Source organism: Protopterus annectens, chromosome 11.part0, assembly GCF_019279795.1.
Source record: "Protopterus annectens isolate FY-2018-M chromosome 11.part0, PAN1.0, whole genome shotgun sequence".
NCBI classification, from domain to species: Eukaryota; Metazoa; Chordata; order Ceratodontiformes; family Protopteridae; genus Protopterus; species Protopterus annectens.
Genome location: NC_056745.1, coordinates 930,859,898 through 930,865,897, shown reverse-complemented (window position 1 = coordinate 930,865,897; position 6,000 = coordinate 930,859,898).

Sequence of the window (6,000 nt, the reverse complement as noted above, 5' to 3'; positions counted from 1 at the left end):
AATCAGGGACAATAGGCAAAGATGTCAGAAAAACTCTATAGTAAGCTGACAAAGAACTAGTTGGTGGAGCAGTGTGAAGCCAGAGGACTGGTGCATGCCAACCTAAGGTTCATAGGTTCATAGGTTCATAGGTTGGTACTAGGCTATCGACCCTAGGGCCTATACAAGCCTAGCCATAACAATTCCCTGGCTATTTCTTCCCACACTATTTACTTCCCTGGACCCCTGTCTAGCAGGGCGACTGACATGATCCCCAGGGTGATTTTCCTTTCTCCCATCTAATCATCAAGGTTCCTTTTGAAGACGGCCAAAGAGGCGCTCTGCTTGACATGTATGGGCAGTCTACTCCAGAGTCTGGGGAGTCTCTGGGTCAGGAACCTATCCCTCCAGCATGTTTTATTTATTGTGATGACAAGATTTAGATCCCTGGAGCATGTGGCACTGAGGGATTGAGATTTCTTTAAGTGTAGCATGTCCAACAAATCTGGGTTTGACATGGCCTTGTATGTTAAGCAGAGATCACCTCGGAGTAGACAATATGCGACAGAGTATAGCTGGAGTTTTTTAAGGCGGTCAGCATAGGGCATCAGCTTTAGGCCTGTGATTCTTTTAGTGAGGTATTTCTGTGGCCTTTCCAGTTGTTGCAGATGTCTTGAGAGGTACATACCAAATGGGGTGTTGTATTCTATAATGGGTTTAATGAGGGATGAATACAGTGGGAAAATGACCTCCTTTTTTCTGGATGAAAAGCCCTTAGTGATGAGGTGTGCCACACAGAAGGATTTCCTGACTGTTGTGGCAATGTGGTTATTGAAGGTGAGACCACTGTCCACCTGTGTCCCTAAGTCTCTTATCACACTTTCGGTGTTTAGTGTACTGCCACCTATGTGATAATTCATGGGTACATGTTTTTTCCCAAAGGGGATAACTATACATTTCTTGGCATTGAGCTTGAGCCCATGGCTCTGGCACCAAACATCTGTTTCTGTAAAGCCCTTTTGTAGAGTATCCATATCATTTGGGGATTTAATAATGGCTCTCAATTTGCAGTCATCTGTGAACTTTGTTAGCTGGAGTCCCTTAGTGTTGGCCTGTACTTCAGAGAAGTAGATGTCAAACAAGAGAGGTCCCAGGACTGAACCCTGAGGTACTCCACTTGTCACTTGTCTGGAGCTGGATTTGGAGTCAGCTACTTTTACAGTGTGGGTGCTGACAGTAAGCCAGTTGGCAACCCATCGAGTGACGTAGGGATTAATGCCCAGCTTAGTAAGTTTATCTATGATTCCAGAGTGGGGGATGGTGTCAAAGGCCTTGGCGAGGTCCAGATAGGCTGTGTGGACTGCCTTACCCTCGTTCACGGTTCTGGAGACTGATTCAAAGAAGTCAATAAGGTTCAGGAGACAAGATTGGCCCTTCATGAACCCAAACTGGGTGGGGTCCAGTATTTTAAGGTTGCCAATGTTTTATTTATAAGTTCCATGATAATACGTCCCATGATCTTGCAGATCAGGCTCATCCTGACTGATGGGGTGGTAGTTTCTGGGATCCAAGGGGGATCCCCCCTTGTGGAGTGGGATAACTGTAGCTGTGCGCCACTCAGTGGGCATGAAGCCTGAGGTGAGGGTATGATTAAACATAACACTTAGGTGAGGTGCCAGTTCATTTTCTAGTTCATGTAGTACACAGCCCGGGATATTATCTGGTCCCATGGATGCTGTATTCTTAGCTTTGGAGAGAGCATTTTTTACCTGTGTGGCCATTATTACCTGAATTTGGCAATCTTCCAGTATTGAGATGGGCCTTTTAGGGGGTGAGAGGGGGGTGAAGTTGGCACTGAATCGATCTGCCAGGATATTGGCAATATCCTTGGGATCAGTATATTTAATGTCATTCTGTTGTAGCTCAGAGCAGATCTGAGCATTGCCATTTAGATACTTGATATAGTTATAGAATGCCTTGTGGTTGTCTTTGGAATCTTTGGCAATTTTATTTTTGTAACTAGCTTTGGAGGATTTTATGAGGGATCTCAGCTTCTTACTGAGGCTGGTAAGGGAGTTTTTTGCATCCTGGGATTTTCCTCTTTTCTGCAACAGTTTTTTCCTTTTGTTGTAAAGTTTGTTTATGGCAGGGGACCACCAGATTGACTTCCTTGTTTTGGAGGAGAGCATCTTAGTTCTATTTGGGATGGCACGATTCATGCATGAGTGGATGTGCTCATACAGTGCCTTAGTGTAGGACACAGCAGTCGAACTTTCAGTTCCCGTCTGCATGGGTGTCATGAAGTTTGTAACTTCTGACTTGAGTAGCATGAAGTTGGCCTTGGAGAAGTTTTTATGGAGGTTTCCTTACTGGGGGTGTGGATGTTTAGGGTGATTAGCTTATGGTCTGACCTGACCAATGAGAGGGCGACCATAGGTGTGGAGCATCAATTTCCCATGTTGGTAATGACCAGGTCTAGGATATTGGAGCCCCTGGTGGGACTATGGATTAGTTGATCCAGGGCTTTGGAATTTATGAATTCCAGGAACCGTTGGTCAAAGGTGTTGGTGCATGAGTAGTTTTCCCAGTTAATGGCAAGGTAGTTGAAATCACCCAGTATTAGGGTGTTTGGTTGTATATTAATATTTTCCAGTATGTTTAGAAAGGTGTAGTGAGAATCTTGGGGCATGGTGGGGGATCTGTAGCAAGCTACAATTTGGAATGCAGTCTTACCTTGTGTTAGTTGCACCTGGAGAATTTCAGACACATTGTGTTGGGCAACTAACCTGGTGGTGTGATTATCCTTGGTGAATATGGACACTCCTCCACCTTTAGCATTTCGATCCTGGTTTGGTAGCTGAAAAGTGTGGTAAGCGTTGTAGCCTGGTATTGCAGGGGTGCTCTTTGGAGCCTTGAACCAGGTCTCAGTTACTGCACAGATATCGATGTTCTCCATTTTTAGGAGTGCCTCAAGAGAGTGCATTTTGAGGTTTAGACTTCTAGAAAACAATGATTTCAGCTATAGTTGCAGCTTCAGATCAGATCAGCGATTCTGAGGATATCCAGTCTGGCACTGGGCATTTGCAGCCTGCTGAGACAGTACATTCCACCTTTTCTTCAGAGGACATGAGAATCCATCTGGAGTTAGATAGATTGGAAATGGAGGCTTAGGAGAAACAGTGTCAATATGAACTGGAGGCCAAACATCTTGAACTGGCATCAGCAGAGAAACTGCTCCTGGAAGCACAATGACTGGAGGCTGAGGAGAAGCAGTGTTAATATGAACTGGAAGCTCAATGACTGGAGACCAAACATTTTGAAAAGGAATCAGCAGAAAGTGACATGATTAAAAGCCAAGAAAAATGTTAGACAGTGCTGGCATAAAGTGGAGCTTCTTACTCTTCATGAGCATCATGGTGTAATGGGGAAGGGAATAACCAGACCCCAGAAGCTATAAAGGTCAGTAAGTATTTTCCTCATTACAGGGATGGGGATGACTTTGGTAGTTTTTTTCACATAATTCAAAGGGTACGTGGACAGTATGATGTTGACTGTGAGCTCCAGGTTCAGTTCCTGACTCCCTTTCTCCATGGTAAAGCTGTTCAGGTATTGTCAAAATTGTCTGATGTAGATTGTTTGAATTAGGTTAAAGTTAAAAACTGTCTTCTTGATTGTTTTAAACTAACATCTGAAGCTTATAGAAAAAGTTTTGTGAACAGAGATGCAAGGCAGATGAAAGTACATGATTATATTGCTGATTTAAGTGCTTACTTTCACAGATGGGTGAGTTGTTGTCAGGTCACTACTGCTGTGGGACTAGCAGACCTTTTGGTGAGGGAACAGGCCCTCAGTACTTCCCCTGATGACCTAAGAATCTGGTTAGGAGACAGAGAGTGTAACTCTGCGGAGGAGTTGGAGAGAAAAGGGGATCTTTACTTAGCAAGCAGAGCACCAATGCATAAGAAAGGGATACCCAGTGCTGCACATGGACATAATGGAACTCATGGGGAAGTCTAAACCAGTCCAAAATAGTACACCAGTAACATGGGAAACTACAAGTCTAAGTATACGGTTAGGGATTGGATGTTTCAAATGTAATAAAGACACAAATGGAACAAAAACAAAAACAATAAACACACCAAAGCTGTATTTCCATCAAGAATCCACAACACCATAGGATATAATAACCAGTGAATTTTATTCTGGTACCTCGGCCTTTTGCTTTCTGAGGAATATTTTAAACATCTTATTTATACACCAAGTGCTATTTCAAATACAAAAATATTCAATTAACCCTAATTATCTCATCCCATTTAAAGAAACAAATACCCCCTCACACAAATATCCTAACCATAATTCTTATACTTGAACTCTTTTATGTAATACAAAAATTTCATTCATACTATATATTATGCATGTCACAAAAAATAATTACAAACATTTTTTAACTGTATTTTATTAAATTCTTAAATATAAACTTCCTAAAAATTCCTTTTTATAAAGTTAAATTACTATCAATATTCATTCCCCTGGGATAAAGTGATCTAAAATTTATGATCATTCTACATTTCAACTTATTCAACTCATCCTTAAAACTACCTCCATACATCAAAACAGGATGTTCCAGCACATTAAAGACAGAATTGTAATAGTCCTATAGCTGACCATTTTGTGTCTGTGCATGGGGGGTTCCAAAACTAGTTTGCTCTTTAGTGGAATTTTTAGGAAGTTTATATTTAAGAATTTTTTAAATAGCACTTGGCGTATAAATAAGGTAACTGTTTTGATGTTTAAAATATTCCTCAGAATGTGAAAAGCCGAGGTACCAGAATAAAATTCACTGGTTATTATATCCTATGGTGTCATGGACTCTTGGTGGAAATCCAGCTTTGGTGTGTTTAATGTTTCAAATGTAGCCAATGGGCCACATATCAGTCAAATATCCATTGAGGCAAGGTGAGAAACAAATGGTGAGGGAGCCAGCAAGTGGGGATGATAAACTGCCAGTGGTAAGTTGTGTAGAAATAACAGGGGTACCAAACTATCACTGAAATTTATATCCTATCTTATTAGATGGTAAACAGGTTACTGCTAAGAGAGATATAGCTTCTGAGATAACTATTGTGAGGACTGCAGTGTTCAGAGAAGAGCAGTACTTGCTTGGACAGTCCACTCCAGTCAGAGCTTTATGAGGGACCCCAATCCAAATACCTTTGGCTAGCATTCATCATGATAGGGGAGGTGGAACAGGAAGCAAGCAGGTAGGTATATGTGAGAATATTCCTGCAGATGTCCTGATAGGGAATGACTTTGTTGATGCAGTACCTTGTGTACATGCAGTGACATACAGTCAAGCCTGGAAACAGGCATGTAGGTCCGGTAGCCTGGGGGAGATCCAGAGCAATCTCACACCTGAAGCTGGGATTGGTGTGGTCGCTCTTTCAGAGAAGAAGCTATTGTGTAGCAGTAAATCTGAAGGTAAGCCACAGCTGCTGGTGGGTACTGATGCTTCCTTGGACATGGTGACTGCAAGAATGGAGGTGAGTCATAGTACCCAGATTGACAGTGAGGCACAACTGTCAGAAGTTACTAGGCTTCCTATGGAAGGAGAGCTTGTGTTTGAGGATATTCCTGCAGATGTCCTGATAGGGAATGACTGTGATGATGCATTGCCTTGTGTGTATGCAGTGACTTGCAGTCAGACTTGGAGATAGACATGTAGGTCTGGTAGCCTGGATGATACCCAGACAGAACTCATTCCTGAAGATGGGACTGGCGTGGTAACTGTTTCAGAGAAGGAGCTATCTTGTACCAGTAAGTCTGAAAGCGAGCCACAGCTGCTGGTAGGTACTGATGTTCCCTTGGACACAGTGACTGTAAGGACGGAGGTGAGTGATAGTACCTAGATTGACAATCAGATACAGCTGTTGGAAGCTACTAGGCTTCCTGCAGAAGGGTAGTTTGGGAGGGTCACAAATATAGAATTGAGACGGAGTCAACTTACAGACCCTTCATTACAAA